This window comes from Acomys minous (genome assembly GCF_964271855.1).
Source record: "Acomys minous genome assembly, chromosome: 19".
Taxonomy (NCBI): domain Eukaryota; kingdom Metazoa; phylum Chordata; class Mammalia; order Rodentia; family Muridae; genus Acomys; species Acomys minous.
The window spans coordinates 52,409,976-52,426,807 of NC_140499.1; the positions used below are offsets into that span (position 1 = coordinate 52,409,976).

Here is a 16,832-nt window from a genome sequence, read left to right on the forward strand (position 1 = left end):
AGCATAGAAAATGATGGGCTCCATTACTGTATTTTACATACATACGCACATCATTGTACATTGCTCATATTTGTCCCCTCCATTTCAATCTCATTGACCCAACTTCTGCCTTCCTCTCCCTCAAATAAAAAAATCCCCCTCTGCTTTTGTAGCACATATATATGATATACACACATATATACATACATATATGTATATATATATATATATATATATATATATATATATATATTTGAATCTAGATTTCGTGTATGAGAGAAAATGCGACATTTATCTTTCTGAGTCTTGCTATTTCATCTAGCATGATGACCTCCATCCATCTTCCTGCAGATGACGTCATTTCATTTTTACTCACAGCTGAAGAAAATGCCATTCTATATATGCCCCACGTTTTTTTTTTTTGTCCAGCTTTGTTGATGTGCACTCTAGCTGATTCTGTAACTTGACTCTCATGGATGGAGCTGCAGAAAAGCTGGATGTGTGAGCATCCCTGTGCTGTGAGGACTTGGCCGCCTCCAGGTGTGCGATTCATTTCTAGGAATGGTACCTCTGGGTGTTCTGCTCTCTTTATGGAGGTCGGATGAGAGTTTATTTGTTATATCTTTTCATAACGAAAACAAACCCTGACAATTCTACCGATCACCTCATAGCATTCTCATGCCCAGTGTTTTGCTCAAAGCCAAGGCAGGGGTAAAAATGAGTATCAGGTTGAGTGAGGAACTAGAAACTCTCAAGATGTCAGCATGTGCAACATATCCTGGAGGGAGTGTGATCTGACTTTAAAGGGATCCGACTGTGAGCAATTAGTGGCAGAGCCTTGGGGGTGGGGGGACAGGTTTCAGGGAAAAGCAACAAGCTGAATGTGATGCTATGATGCTGTGTTGGCACAGTGCAGCACATGTGTCCACAGCTGAAACCACCATCTTTTCCTAGGCAGAAATGTGGGGCTCACATTCCTCTTTTTTGTGTCTTGTGAACAAACCTTCTGTAGCACTCTTCAGACTGCCTAGGCACCAAACACCTCCATCTCACTGACAGCGTTACAACACGTCTGCTAAGTCCTAATGAGCCACAGCTATAAATAACCACCAGCTTTATGTATCACAATATTTCACACATTTCTAAACTGTAGACTAGCACCGTTCAATAGAAAGGCAGCGAGAGCCACACACAGATGATAAAAAAAAATTAATAAACCACATTTTCAAAGTTATTTATATAAGTTTATGTGTCTGGGTGTGTGCCTGCATGCATGTCTGGTGCACATGAAGGCCAGAAGAAGCACTTGGATCCTCTGGGAGTGGAGCCAAAGATGGTGTGTGCCACCATGTTGATGCTGGGAATCAAACTCTAGTCTTCTGGGAATGAAACAGGCAGTGTTTTTAGCCACCAAACTATCTCTCTCAGTTCATCACACAGACACACACACACACACACACACACACACACACACACACACACACACACATTTTAAGAAGCACTTAAGAATAACTATAGTAATGTGTTTAATCCACGATTTCTAAAATGTTATCATTTCACTAATTGTGAATCTAGTAACAGGCACTTTATAGTCTTTCTTTGGAACTCTTTAAAATGGGGTACAGTTTTGTACCCCATTTGCTTACAGCTTCTCTGTCACACACAGTAAGTCACACAGGGCTAGTCGCATGTGCATCTAAACATTTGTTGAATAAGGTTTGGGTTACTGTTAGCTTGGAGCAGCCAAATATCCAAACAACCCAGTTGATGGGTTTTTAAGTAAGTTTCTAGCAGCATTAATTAAACATTCTTGACCTAGTAGCTTCAATTAGCTATGACAAAGTGCCTGGAAGTGTTCTGATTTTTTTTTTCTTTTTGCCATACAGGGTGTAAATTTAGGCCCTTGTGCACACTAGAAAAGAACTCTCTCATTAAAGTATTTTTCCAGCCCTCTTTTCCAATTTTATCTTGAGACAAAGTCTCACTACATTTCCCGGGCTAATTTTTATTAATATCTTTTTCTTTATTAATTCATTCATATTACATCTCAATTGTTATCCCATCCCTTGTATCCTCCCATTCCTCTCTCCCTCCTGCTTACCCCCTACTCCTCTCCCCTATGACTGAGACTGAGGGGAACCTCTTCCCCCTGTATATGCTCATAGGGTATCAAGGCTCTTCTTGGTAGCCTGTAATCCTTCCTTGGAGGGCCACCAGGTCTACCCATCAAGGGGACGTGGTCAAATATGGTGCACCCAAGTTTGTATGAAAGTCAGTCCCCACTCTCCAATCTCCACTCAACTGTGGAGACTGTCTTGTCCATTGGTTAGATCTGGTTTGGGATTCGAAGTATACTGCACATATTGTCCTTGGCTGGTGTCCCAGGCTAGTCTTAAATGCGCTCTGAACTGTTGTCAGACTTAGAACTTGGTCTTCCTTCCAAGTATCTGGGTATCTGAGTATCTGGGACCCACTAGGCCCATCTTAGAAGTTTGCTGTGCATAGATTAAAAATAAATCTAGGCATAAAAAAATAAAAATAAAAAAATCTAGGCATAAATATGTATATGTATGTATGTGGATATGTTTGTATACGTATACGTATATGTATATACACAGATCTCCATATATCAGTGGTAAAGCACTTATGTAGCTAGTACAAAGCCCAATCCACAGGACTGTAAAAGCAAAGTTGTGATATAGCTACAAAACATTAGCATCTAATTAGGGGCTAGAACTTCAATGGCCTAAATTTTGGCAGTGTCTGCTGGGCTACGGATCTTGGGATTCAGAATAAAGCTCTTGGTTATTTTAATATTTAATGAATTAAAAGCAAGAAAAATCTAGAGTGTATTCAGATAGTCTCTGAATCTCTTTTTGGTACCCACCATCTTTTATTTTGCTCCAAGTTAAAATGTTCCTGCACTACCAGTGGTCTTAGAATGTTAGCTTTTGGCCAGCAGGTCCTGGGGAATGGTGGGTTACACTACATCTCTGACTGTTCAGGCTGAGTGGCTAGAGTTTTTAATAGCTGCACTCTATTTGGAATGGCTGGGAGATACATAATAGGACATCAGTGGCACTAGGCATCTGCTATATGCTGGGGGTGTCGGGGGTGGGGCGTATACATGAAGAACATATACTAACAATGATATCTTGCTTAATGTTGACAACGAACATGGAGAGTTGTTATTATCGTTTTGTTTTTTCCGATGAAGAGACCAAGCCCCAGGGACTGCATTTGTGAGGCAGAGTTCAGATGAGCTATGGCTTGCTTTTTTCCACATCATGATGCCATCAATGAACCAAAACAAATGAAAAGGGAAATGGTTTGCTGCAAACCCTGAGAAACCCTGGGTGAAAGGGCAGAGTGTGAATTACACATTGAGGGTGATAGAAAATAAATGCAGGCAGAAAGAAAATGCCTCACAATCTCCTCCTCCAGCAGAGATGAGAGGAAAATTGAACAACTGTCAGAAGCAATGGTTCCCTGCAGTGACCATAAATATGCACTTCTGCAGAAGGTGAAATTTTAAAGGAGGAGTGGAAATTGACAAAGTGTGAAAGAGCAAATGCGTAGATGTGACAGACTAGAACGATTAGGAGAAGAGAGGAGAGGGAAGTTACAGGAACGCAGGTGGCCATTAGGGGAGGGATGCAGCCCACCATCAGAAACACACTTTATACAGGGATCCAAGCAGCTAACAGTGTGTGTGTGTGTGTGTGTATACACACTAATACATATTGTGGAAGCAAATATATATACAATGTTCTGTGGAGAAAATAGAATCTTTGGCAAATGACACTATACCTACATATAAATAAAAAGTTTAAATCTGTTTTCCACTATATGTAAAACCACTGACTCGGAATGTGTCATATGCAAAAAACTGATTTGTGTATTTATTATTTATATAATGAAACTTACAACTAAAGCCAGGTATGGTGACATGTGCCTGCAAAACCAGCACTCTGGAAGCTGAGGCAAGAGAATTGTATATTGGAGGCTAGCCGGGGCTACACATTTGTCTCAAAAAATCAAAAACCACCACCAATAAAAAAAAAATTAAACTCCAAAACTATGAAATTTCTATGAATAAATCTTGGCAACCTTGGGTCACGCAAAGGTTTCTAAAATGTAGCAGCTAATATAACTCATTAAATAACTATTATCCATTGGACTTGCAAAAGTGAAAATGCCTTTTCTTTATAAGACAGAATTAAGAGGGAAAAAAAAATAAAAGTACAGAATAGAAGAAACTACTTTCAAAGTACTCCCTGAAAGACCAGAATTCCAGGTCTACAAGGATCTCGAAAATCTCTTGGTCAACATGCTGTAACATAGTGGAATCCACCTTGGAACAAACATAGGGGTCCCTGCCACCTCAGCTGTCTTACTGCCATGGAAGCCCCAGCCAGCCTCCGTCTAGTGCATGAGCAAAAGGTGACAATACAAAGATCAGCTCTGGGAAGGCACCGCTCACTGGCTTTCTACTGTTTTAGCTGCTTCTCAGTAATGCAGGTCCCCCTGTTTTTCTTATAGGGCACTTTCAGCCATTTATTTTGTTTATTCCAGAATTCAAAAGACTGAGAAATGCCACTTACTGTCTAAATTACCCTCCATGATTGAAGTCACTCACCACCATTTAGAAACTGTTGAGCCTTTCTTTCTACAGGCATTGTTTATCCTGGGGACTCAAGGAAAGAATTGCTGTATTTTTTTTTTCAGACTAATTAGTGCCATTTTAATAAATTATACTTTCAGCTTGCCAGCGATCCTCTTTAGGTCAAGGCCTATGTTTACAGTGGTAGATTTCTTTTTTCTTGTTGAAGCCAAGCTTATATTTATAGGCTCACTGCTCCAGTAGCACAGAGGGAGAGCTTGAAAAGCCTTGTGCAGGGGCACAGCCTGAGCTGTCTTCTCTTGACTGGGCAGTAATTGCAGGCCTTACTTAGAGTGGGAAGGAGCTGGCACACACCCACTGCCTCTACGGTTCCCAGTTCTTACCTGATGGGATTATATCTAATGGGCAATTTGCTACATATACCCTCTTATTTTTCTTTTTTTTTCCCCCACTGGAAATTTTATTTTAAATTTGCATGTTCTTATTGGTCATATACCCAACTCTAATAAAATTGGAACCAATTATCAGAGCCAAATGAAGGCTGGAGCAATGGCTCTGGGGTTAAGAGCATGGACTGCTCCTGCAGAGGACCCCCTAGCTCAGTTGCCAGCACCCATGTCAGCTGGCTCATGATCAACTGTAACTCAAACTCCAAGGGATCTGCTGCCTTCTTCTGTCCTCCAAGGGCACAAGCACTCACATGAATGTACCCATACACATATACACATAAATAAAAATAAAAATATCTGCTGGGCACTGCGGCACATGTCTTTAATCCCAGCACGCAGAAGGCAGAGTTCAAGGCTAGCCTGATCTAAATAGTGAGTTCTAGGACAGTCAGGACTTTATAGAGAGATCCAGTCTCAAGAAAAACCAAATACAATCAAATAAACACAAAGATAATATATCTAAAAAAAAAAAAATCAAAGTCAAATGCGATGGGTCCTAACTTGAAATAGTACTCAGTATTCTTTGTTTAAGTGAAAAGTGTCATCTTCAGGTACATATGCAGCTCCATGGTAGAATAAGTTCTTAGTGTATATCTGAGGTTTAATCTTTGTAACAACCAACATAAAAATGATTTAAAAATACAGATTGGTAAAAAACATACTCCTCTGTCAGACTGCAAAACTCTTCATTTAAGTGAAATATCTATTATTGCAGTGTTAGAACTGACTAATGTAAAAATCTCACTAACTAAAATACGCACAGAAGAGGCAGGAAATGAAAGAAAACACAGTGAACCCTTTAGATCAGAGGTTAGTAAGTGGTGGCTTGTGGGCCAGATCTCACTTGCTATTTGGTTTTGTACAGTTAGGGTTGATCTTTCAGCTATTTTAATAATGTAGCAGAAAGAAAGTAAGAACCAGAGGAAGACAAGGTGTGGTATGGAAATCTGGCATCCAGGCATCAGATGGCCACTGCACTCTAGAACAGCTGTGGTTACCTGTACAAGACCTGAATAATATTGGGTCCCCCAACATCCAGTCATGGAGATGAGGAACTAAGCAGCTCCAACCCTCCCTGAAGATCTGTATGCAACATTGTCTCTAGTGGTGCAGCCACTGAGTCCTTAAACAGCTCCCCCCACATATTCCTAATAAGCATCCTAGCAGAGCCCACTTGGTCATGAGAGAGAGAGAGGAGGGGAGAGGAGAGAGAAGGAGGGAGGGGAGGGGGGAGGAGAAGAGAGAAGAAAAAGAAGGAGGAGAAGGAGAAGAAGATGAAGATGAAGGAGAAGGAGAAGAAAAGAAGGAAGAAGACAAAGAAGAAGGAGGAGGAGGAGGAGGAAAGGAGAGAGCAGAGAGACGGAAAGGAAGGAGGCCAGCTCAAAAGAAAGGGATGAGCAGGAGTGGGAGAGAGACGAGGAGTGGGGAAAATGAATATGATCCAAACTCATTATGTATATATAAGATGACACAATGAGACCCATTCTGATTGTCTTAGTTTGCGTCACTACTGCTATGGTGAGACATCATGACCAAAGCAACTTGGGGAAGAAAGGGTTTATTTGGCTTACACTTCCATAGCACTGTTTATCATCAAAGGAGTCCTCACAAAGAACTCAAACAGGGCAGGAGCTGATACAGATGCCATGGAGGGGTGCTGCTTACTGGCTTGCTCCCCATGGCTTTCTCAGCCTCCTTTCTTATAAAACCCAGGTCTATCAGCCCAGGGATGGTCCCACACACAGTGGGCTGGGCCTCCCCCATCAGTCACTGATTAAGAAAATGCCTTCCAGGGTACCTACAGCCCAATCTTATGGAGCCATTTTCTTAATTGAAGCTCTCTCCTCTCAAATGATTTTAGCTTGTGTCGAGTTGACATAAAACTAGCCAACACAGTGGTGTATAATTGCTGTATACCAACCAATGTTTTAATGTTAGTCTGAGGAGACCATGTTCCCCCCTCCCCATGGCACCTTTGGCTGCTTATGCAGACCCCAGCCTTGGTCAGACAAGCCATAGAAACTCCTGGAAATAAGCAATGGTTGAGTGCTTAGCACTAAATGAGGAATATACACCATCCTTCTCTAAGGCTCGGGAAAAACTGGGGAAGAGGTGACACAAACAGTGTAAGATTGAATGCTGGGGAAGACGTGACACTGATACTGCATGCATGACTCACAGAAACTCTGACTACCTCATGGCCTGCATGAGATTGGGCTCATCATTCCATCATGGATGGGAGAGGGGCTTGTGGGGCCCCACCTCTCCCTGAGGAGCTACTGGTAGTGGACTGTTAGGCAAGGGAGGACAGTGTTTTCAGTTGTGTATCGATGAGTAAATTGTCCATGCTGCAGTAAATCACCCCACACCTATGCTCATGTGAGCAGCAAGTCACACACACACACACACACACACACACACACACACACACACACACACACACGACAGGAAAGGAGTTGGGAAAAGAAGAGGTTACGTGAAAAGGGATTAGAGACAACGGAAAGTGACGAGGGGGGTTATAATCAAATATATTAAGTACATGAATGCAATTGCCAAAGAGTGCTCTCACTTCGCAAGTGATTCGAGAAACAAAGGAATAATATTTGGTGATACATAACAGATCTGTGATACATTCTGACACCAGGGCCAGGGTGTGGCTCAGTAGCAGAGCCTGCGCCTGACATGAATATATAAAGTCCTGGGTTCTTCCTCCAACACAAAAGCAAGGGTTCTGACGTCAGCATGTGTAAGTTAGGTTTGCCTGGAAGCCAGCCCTGCTTAGCTCCAAATGACCTAGTCATTGCGCAAAACTACTCTGGAGCTATAGCTGCATAGGAATGGTCTGGCCTGCAGGCCTGAAATGGTTGCTCTCTGTGCCTTACAGCAGAGCGTGGATCTCTGCTTGAGACACAGTGTGAGCACTGAGGAACACCAGTGATTGCTCTCTCTCTCTCCCTCTCCCTCCCTCTGTCTCTCTCTCCTCTCCTCTTCTCTCTCTCTCTCTCTCTCTCTCTCTCTCTCTCTCTCTCTCTCTCTCTCTCGTATTTTATGAGAAGGGTTCCTTCATATTATTTTGTTATAAAGTGATGTCCTCAAGTATAACAGTACAACAGTGACCTAATTATAAGATACCAACAAAGAACCAGAGGGGAAAGGTCCTGACGTCATTAACTGTGCGCATTTGTAGAAGATGATGGAAAGGAGGCGGCAAATTCTGACTGTGTGCGTCAGGAGCATTTTCCTCTACATCTTGTAGCTAACTGGAGGCCAGCACCCTCTTCCCCACTGTTGGATAGCCTCATTGCAGTTGGGTGTCTGCCTTTACCTCACAGGCCTCAGGCTTAATCCTGATTCACACCCGGCCTGTCATCAAGATTCTCTTATTCCTGTCTGTGCTGGATTTTAGAAAGATGAATAACTCAAGCGTGAAGAAGACAATAGAGAGGAACATGCGTGGAATTTTCTAGAAAGGACGCCCTTGCTGATTAAAAACAGACCCGTAGGACTAGGGTGTGGCCCAAGGAGAGAGCTCTTGCATAATAAAGAACCAGCCTGCCTCCATCTTAGGCTTGAAACCCATCTTATAGTAAAGACAAACTAGGTTCATTCTTATCTGTGATTAAACCTCTGTTTCTCAGGAATTGGGCTATGCCCCACCTGTAACCTTAACTACACATGCTTCTGAGCTGCCTGTTCCAGGAATGGTGGTGATGGCTTTGTTTCAAAAAGTTATTTATAACCATCTTGCAACTCAACTTTCATTTCAAAAGGTTATATGACCACCTATGACTACATTGTTATGCCCACCTTGCAACCATGTCTTTGTTTCAAGATGTCACTAGTACTAATTTGTTTGTTCAGCTCATGAAACTGTGCCTATTTGGCCAAATCCCTTGTCTTTCTCACATCCAATGATGACTTCTCAAACCCCACCTTACCAGGAGGCAGCCTGTGTATACAAATAAAAGAGCTTGCTTTAATCTGTTGCTTGCTTTCCTTAATTTGGCTATGATGATTTGGGTCAGTGGTCTTTCTCCTTCCATCTTTGAGATTAACAATAGTACATAATGCCCTTGTGATGGGGAAGGACCCTGAGTACAGGCTAGGAGCAAAGCCACTTTTGTCTGTTCTGGCGAGCAAAAAACCTGTCCAATAGGACATAACGTGGCCTTTTTCATGGAAACCCAGAAAAACAGAAGTCATACCATGTAAAATTTTGTTCACACTGACCCAGACCAGGCACATAGTAAAGTGTTCTCTGTGCTGTTTGAAAGAGGCTTGAAAGTGTCTGGTGGCATCTTTGACTCTTTGTACTCAGAGTTCCTATGCATAACTCTGAACACACTTATCGCAGTGGCTCTCCTGTGGCACCTGAGGTTACTGGAGTCATTTGACTAGTAGCTGCTGAGCCTAAAGATCCTCAAGAAGGTTCATCATTTGAGAGAACTCTAGTGCACAGCAAAAGGCTCCTGCCTGGTGTTTGCCTGGATGGTTTGGTTGCTGGTAGCACACTGGTAGCACTGTTAACATACATGCACCATTGTGTCCATTGGAGTTTATTTCACATTCAACTACCACCTTCTGACCCTTGCTTTGGCTGGATACACATCTGAAACGACAAATTATGCCCACATTGTCATCTGATTATCATAAAACTTATTAGAACTCTTATTTCTACATTTCTAGAATCTGGTCGTGTTTCATTTTGGTTCTGAAGTAAAAGACTAGCTTCTTGTATGTTACAATGACAGTATCTTCTCACAATCTCTTGTTCTTCCCTTTTCTTTTAAGACTAAAAATCATCTTCAATGCTGTAGATTTTCTTTGGAGCATTTCCTTTCTATTTCAGGGTTTAGAATCACTAGTATTTAGGAAGGTGGCTACTACTTTCATCTAAACACTTTCATCTAGTTTTATTTTTATCCTGAAAATACCTTTTATTTTCTTTAATCTTTCAAAAAAAAAGCAGTATAGCTGGGTATAGAATAGTTCTTTTCTTAAGAGAATAAATATAAACAGTTGCTCCACTTCCTTGTAGCTTGTGGTTGCAGATGAGGATCTTGTCATTTGAACAGAAGTTCCTCACTTAAATGAAACAGAACTAGAACATAGCACGCCTGTCCTCTGCAGGGAGTCCCTGAATACAATCCTGAGCCCACTAGGGTCACTGCCTGCCTCTCTAAGTGTAGCTCAGGTAAGGAGAAGGATTTCAAGTCAATCTAGTTAACAACTGAAAAAGAGACTATTACAGAAAAAGTCCTGGCTTGTTTCTTCATGCAGGAAAGTACAGCATCTTCTCATAGACCTCTCATGGAGGTGCAGTGTGGAACTACTAAAACTACTCCCAGAATCTCAGGGAGGGGAGGAGAGAGGAGAGGAGGAAGGGAAAGAGGAGAGAAAGAAAAAGGAGAGAGAGGCGGGTAGTGAACATGGCTCAAGGACAGGCAAGCTTCTTAGAAGAAATATATTATGTCCTGGACATGGGTAGTCCACTGGGAGTGTAGATAAAATGCTTCTTTCTTCCTTCCTCCCTCCTCCCTTCCTTCCCTCCTTCCTTCTTTTATTTTATCTTCCCTGCTCCCAGATGGCTTCTCTGTGTAGCCCTAACTGACCTGGAACTTGCTTTGTAGACCAAGCTGGCCTCAAACTCAGAGATCCACCTGCCTCTGCCTTCCAAGTGCTGAGATTAAGGCATCTTTAAAGTAAAAATACTTCTGAAATGTAGCAAAGGTGCATGGGGGGGGCTTCAAAAGGGGAAAAAAGAAAAGAACAAATAGATGCAGTACTAAAGAAGAAATTTCTTTCTGAAACTTGAAATTTGGAAACTTCCAGGTGTGTAGGTGGCAGTCATTTAAACTGACGGCATCTGTCTTGCCTGTGATTGATGCTGACCTTGTACAGGACAAGTGTCTGTCCGTGCTGTCTTGACTTCACTGTCTCCCTGCTTTGTGTATCAGGAGTCCCTGTTGACCAGTTATTTCTGTAGTCTTGGGCTCGGCAGGCTCTCCCACCCTCCTGAGACTCCCCAGTGAAGCCTCTGGAGTAGTAAATGGTCCAGCAAGAGGATGTCTTCCAAGTGGCATGCAAGTGAGGGAAGCAGCCATCATGCCGTGGTTTATACAGGTACACCTGTCTTAATGTCTTCAGAGCCTAAGCATCAGACACAGCCACTGGTGGGTCAGCAGGTGTCAGGCTAGACTGGAGGCAGAAAGAAAGCTGCAGAGGTCGTCCACTAGCTGACCTCAGGCTCAGAGCTATCATACGGAAGACTTGTTCTCAGTTGATGACATCTATCCCAGGCCACCAAGGGAAGGCTACCAGCTCCTATGCAATTCAGTGTCTGCACCAAGCTTCCTTCTGCCTGCACTCTGGAGCTCAGCAGCATTGGGTCTTCCTCACCCTGCATAACTCCTTCCCTAGGACTGGCTTCTATCCTGCAGCTGTGATAGGTTAAACACGGGCTCCCCGAGTTGTGACTGCTCCCTGCTCTCAGGTCTTCAGAATAGTCCAGGTTCCTTCTAAAGATGACACCTGGCCACAGCCATTGAACCTGTGGAACTTCTCTGCTGCTGACCCCCTCCAACAGCGGAAGTCACTGCTTCTGCAAGATTTATAATTGGAATTGAGGCTGGGGGAAGCTATGAACTCATTCTTCTGACAGGACTTCGAGGCTTTTCACAAGGGTGACCTGGCTTATCTTTTGCCTAAGCTTCTGTTTCCCTTCCCCCTGTCCTTGCCCTGCCCCGCCTATTGGCTAGCTTTGTTTTCTTTCTATGCAGCATCCTTCTGGTTCTTTGCAATGTCCAGCTGTCCTATTACCTCCTTTTGGGGATTTCCAAAGCTATTCTCTTTCTCTGATACAGTGTCTATTTTTATTTAACTTGACGCTCTTCTTTCACCAAGTCAAGGGGCCAAAACTTACCCAGAAACCAAAAATGCCTTTGCTTTCTTTTAAATGGTTGTGTGAGAGAGAAAAAATATAATATTTCATAGCAAATGAAATTTATATACAACTACAATCTTGTTACTCTAAAATTTTTTTAGATGCTATGGCTTTTTAATCTATCCTAGGATAAAAATGACAGCGAGTTAATTTATTTACATTTCTGCATGCCAACACGCTTTTTACAACAGCTGAATCTGATAAAATTTGACCGCAGTCATGTTGATTATTTCCTTAGGAAGCTGGTGAAATCAGAAGGAAAAAATTAATATTTCACCAAAGCCACTTACTGAGTGTGCTTTTTATAGCAAAATGTTTCTTCTGGAGAGATGGCTCAGCAGACAAAGGCACTTGTTGCCCTTACAGAAGACCTGGGTTCAGGTCCCAGCACCCACATGATGACTCACAGTCATCTCTGTAACTCCAGTTCCAGGGCATCCTCCTCCTGCTCTGCCAGAGCATCAAGCGCACACATGATGCACATACACACAGGCAGGAAGGACTGTCATGCACATAAAAATAAGTACAACTTTAGAAAAGAAAAAGAAAAAGCTTCACTCTCCAAAATTAAAGGTCCTAAATAAATATAAGATTCATTTAAATAAAAAGATATAAAACAATATACCTTCTAAAGTGGTTTAAAAATGAATGCAGAAGAGTGCAAGGTGGGTCAGTGTGTAATATAAATGTACGTTCACTGAGAAGAAACTCAGAAACATGATAATTCCTATAAAATGCTGCAACAATCCCTTTACTTTACTTTTAGCTATTTCATAAATGTCACAATAGAAATTAGATGCTGCAAAGACACATTTTTAAAAAGGAAACAAGAGTATGACTGGCTCGGTTGTTAAGAGTGTTTGCTACTCTGGGCTGGAGAGATGGCTCAGAGATTGAGAGCACTGTCTGTTCTTCCAGAGGTCCTGAGTTCAATTCCCAGCACCCACATGGTGGCTCACAACCATCTATAATGAGATCTGATGCCCTCTTCTGCCATGTATATGTAATAAATAAATAAAGTTTGGTTTTTTTTTTAAAGAGTGTTTGCTACTCTCCCAGGGGACCTGAGTTTGGTTCCAGGCATGCACCCTTGTATCTCCAGCTCTAAGATATCCAGCGCTGTCTTCTGGACTCCATGAGCACCTGCACATGGATGGCACCTGTGCATGGATGGCACCTGCACGTGGATGGCACCTGCACGTGGATGGCACCTGCACGTGGATGGCACTTGCGCATGGATGGCACCTGCGCATGGATGGCAGACACCTGTGCATGAATGGCACCTTCACATGGATGGCACCTGCACATGGATGGCACACACACACACATACACACACTAAAATAGTAACAATATATAACACAATATCATTGTTATAATTCAGAATAGATTCAAATGTATTAAAGACATAAAGATAAGAAAAATAAGTTCTAAAAAGTATTTCCTTTTGGTCCCTCTTCTAACCCTTCTTCCTCTGTTGACCTGTGGTGGAATTTGGGTTGGGTGAGTGGACTCTGATTGGACTCTCCAGGTAAGAGGAACTGTTCTGTCACTAGCTCTGTGACTGTGCTACTGTGAACTGGCTTCAGCTGTTCCTATTTCACATGCTTGCTGGTGGAATGTGCAACTTGCAAGATGCAAAGCCTCCCTGCGGGTGCATGAGGCACTGAAGGGTGTCACGAGCAAAGCAGGGTCTTTCTTATTAAAATACTGTCATGAGTGGGAATCCAGAGCCGGCCAGGCTGCTCCTCTTTTAGCAATTTGTTTTGCATTGCTGTCCCAACCACTTCTTCATGATCCATTTGGCATGGATGAATGAACAAGTGGTGTACTGTGTAGCCTTGCTCACCTCCAGAATCTACTTCGAAACCTGAGAGCACCATAAAGTGTGTATGGTATGTACACGAGTGCAGTGTGTGTGTGTGTGTGTGTGTGTGTGTGTGTGTGTGTGTTTATACATCTTTTTTCATATAGCCCAAGCTAACCCTCAATTTCCTATTTAGCCAAGGCTGACTTTGAGCTGCTGTTCCTCCAGCTGCACCTCTGGTACCTGGGATTTTATGTGCATTTCCCACCCCGCCCAGGTGTTTCAATGCTGAGTGTGGAACTCAGAAGCACACAAGATAGACCAACACTCTCCCAAGTGGGCTCTCTCCAGCCCCTCTCATCACGTCTCACTGGAACACATGAATAGCTATTGTTTACCTGTTTTCCCATGGCTGCTCTTGACCTGCAAGGGCAGAATTGAGTTGGTGAGAGAGATCTAATAGCCAGAGAAACCAAAACAATCTCCTTTGAGTCCTTTCCAGAAAATTCTTGACAATCTTTAATCTCTAGGAGTTCTTAAGGATTTGAAATTTGTTCACAAGAAAAGGGCACCATCCGTTAGTAAGTCCATCAGTTCCCTAGATACAAGCAAAGAACTGCAATAGGTAAGACAAAGCCTCAAATTAAAAGGCCCACAAATCAGAGAGAATATTAGGCACATATGTACCAGATTCTCAGCTTAACCCCTGTGTTAGGTAAAAACTCATTCTCCCTGTCCTTGGAGGTGGCAACACTCCTAGAAGCCAGAGACTGCACAAACTGGATCACTCTCCCTGGGTCACACAGCCAGCTCTGGACAAAGCCAGGGTCTCTACCTACTGCAGTGAAGTTCAACACTATATTCTCAACTGGGTGTGGCTTCGTGATAGAGTGTGTGCATCTCAAGCACCAGAGACCAAAGCAAAACAACAACAACAACAACAACCTTCACAAACATAGTCTTTTTTCTATGGCACTGGGAATGAACACTGGGTCTTGCCCATGGTAGGCATGTGCTCTTCCACTCAGCTACACCTGAGGCCCCACTTTATTAACCATAACTTAAACTCATGGTTGTTTAGGGAAGTTTCCCTAAACTTCTCAGTGGCTGTGGGATGCATAAAAGTAACCTCTACAAAACAGACAGGCCAACAACAAAAATCGACAAGTAACCAACTCTGATTCCATAATTACAAGCATATTTGCTTGCCATGAGCTACCCAGAATGCCCAGTCTGTTTTTTGTTGTCTATCTACAAAGTAAATGTTGCAGGCGGTGTTCCCAAGTGCACTCGACCCCAGCTTTGGTCTGGCCAACACACCTTCATAGTCCAGCCATGGAAACAGCATTTAATAAGACATTTGGGAGAGACTGGCCTAAAATCCAGCAAGACAGACTCAGCTCTTCAGTATTTGATCCTCTTCAGAAACGTTGGCAAACGCTTCTTTATGACACAGAGAGAAGACCTCAGCAGCTGTCAGATGGAAGATGGAAACAGCTCCTTAGGCTCTGGTGGGTCTAGATTTTGCCAGTGAAATCCTAAAGGAAAGAAGATGGAGGCTACACCGTACTCACTGGGGAAATTAATTCTTGGGTGACTGAGTGTCTCACAGAAAGTTACGGTGATGAGGAAACTGAAGACACCTGCCTAACTGCGCCTTTGACGAGCTCTCAGCAGACCCTGAGGACATGGGAACTCCTCCAGAGACTCCTGAAAACCGAAGCCTTTCGTTGATTACTATGTTTCACATTGCTGTGACCTAACACTTGATAAAAATGACTTAAGAGAGGAGGGGTTTCTCCTTTAAGTTTAAGAAGAGACACTGCCTCGCTAGGCCACAGGGGAAGAGGATGAACTCTGTCCTGATGGGACTTGATGTGCTGGGATGGGTTGGTGGAGTAAGGGAGGGGGATGGGGGAAAGAGGGAGGGAGGGTGGGACCAGGAGAGGAGGGAGGGGGCTCCGATTGGGATGTAAAGTGAATAAATAAATAAATAAATAAGAAACAAACAAATAAGAGACACCATCCATCTTGGCAGGGAAGGCACAGCTGCCAAAGCTGGTTAAAGTGTGTTCTCAGCAGTCCAGTCTGAAATTCAACCACTTCCTCCAGTGAGCTTCCACCTCCTCAGAGTTCTGAAGCCTTCCAAAACAGCCTCACTACCAAAGGACCAAGTGTTTAAACACCTGAGCCTGTGGATGGGGGAGTGGGGGGGGGGGGGACAGGGGGCAGTGTTCCATATTGAAACCACTATAATAGGGGCACCTGGCCCAAGGCCTTAGCTTCCTCACACTCTGCAAATATCAAGCCTCAAGCCTCGGTGAACAGAGACACAGCCTTCGGCTGCAGTGCCTACAGAAAGGAAGTTCTTTGTGTCTCCAAATACACCCTCAATCTTACACCCATTTTTAGCTCTGGAACTTTAAAGCTCCTCCCCAGGGAGGAGGCCATTGTTCTCCTGCAAGCTGCGGATGGCATCCTTCCAGAAAGACTTCTCCTCCTTTGTCACCTTCACATCCTCAGCTTCAAAGTGCAGACCTGCGAGATCTTTGCCTGGACCTGGGATTTTTGTTTGTGTCTCTCATTTCATTGATTAGCTTTATTGTTTTACATTTAAAATGCTAATGTGAACTACCCCTGCCTGGAGTCGTCATGGAGACCTGTCCTATCTAGCCATGTTCTCAACTTCCTAATTGTTTCTAACACATTTGGGAGTTTCCATTCTTGTTTAAGAAGTAATATATCGTCAGGCATGGTGGCGCATGCCTTTAATCCCAGCACTCGTGAGGCAGAGGCGGGCGGATCGCTGTGAGTTCGAAACCAGGCTGGTCTACAAAAAAAAATTGAAGAAATAAAAGGAGGAGGAGGAGGAGGAGGAGGAGGAGGAAGAAAGAAGAAGAAGAAGAAGAAGAAGAAGAAGAAGAAGAAGAAGAAGAAGAAGAAGAAGAAAGAAAGAAAGAAAGAGAGAGTCATATGTCTAGAGCAAACACCACAGGGTCTGAAGGCTAGCCCCTGCCAATGTATGAGGAATT

The 16,832-nt window shown here is 43.2% G+C and overlaps 1 protein-coding gene across 4 annotated transcripts in view; it reads left to right on the forward strand.

The window, feature by feature from the left end:
* Nucleotides 1–16,832, forward strand: part of SPMIP2 (sperm microtubule inner protein 2) — a 109,727-nt gene that overhangs the window by 34,867 nt on the left and 58,028 nt on the right. The gene's annotated exons all lie outside the window — the stretch shown is intronic.